At 53.9% G+C, this 469-nt stretch overlaps 1 protein-coding gene across 1 annotated transcript in view; it reads right to left on the bottom strand.

The window, feature by feature from the left end:
- EMH_0078760 (uncharacterized protein) overlaps positions 1 to 469 on the bottom strand; it is a gene marked incomplete at both ends in the record, with an annotated part of 3,541 nt that overhangs the window by 1,044 nt on the left and 2,028 nt on the right. The window lies entirely within an intron of this gene.

Here is a 469-nt window from a genome sequence, read left to right as displayed (position 1 = left end):
CCATCTGACTCAAACAAAAACATAAACTGCGACGCCTGCAGCAGCACACACACCACACACAACCACCTCCCGCTGCTGCTGCTGCTGCTGCTGCTGCTGCTGCTGCTGCTGTTGCTGCTGAGGGCTCAGCAGCTATCCACGTGCAGCAGCGAAAGGAGAGGGAGACAGCACAGTGCCTACAGCTAGCTAGCTGTGTGGCTAGCTGTGTGGCTAGCTAGCTGTACGGCTCTCAGGCTAGAGCTCAGCTAGCTATGCAGGTAGCTAGCTAGCTAGCTAGCTGCACACACAACTGACAGCTAGCTGTTGTAGCTAGCTACCGCCAAAGCAACCCCACCAAGCCCAGTGGCTGTGGCTAGCTAGCTACGGCTAGCTGTCTGCAGCTAGCTAGCTGTCGGTAGTTGTTCATCTATCGCTAGCTAGCTAGCTAGCTAGCTAGCTATCTATCTATCTATATATGTATCTATCTAGC

The sequence above is a fragment of the Eimeria mitis genome, genomic scaffold (genome assembly GCF_000499745.2).
Source record: "Eimeria mitis Houghton genomic scaffold, Emh_scaff4953, whole genome shotgun sequence".
Lineage (NCBI taxonomy): Eukaryota > Apicomplexa > Conoidasida > Eucoccidiorida > Eimeriidae > Eimeria > Eimeria mitis.
The sequence above is the reverse complement of the archived record's forward strand: the minus strand, read 5'-3'. Positions and strand labels throughout refer to the sequence as shown.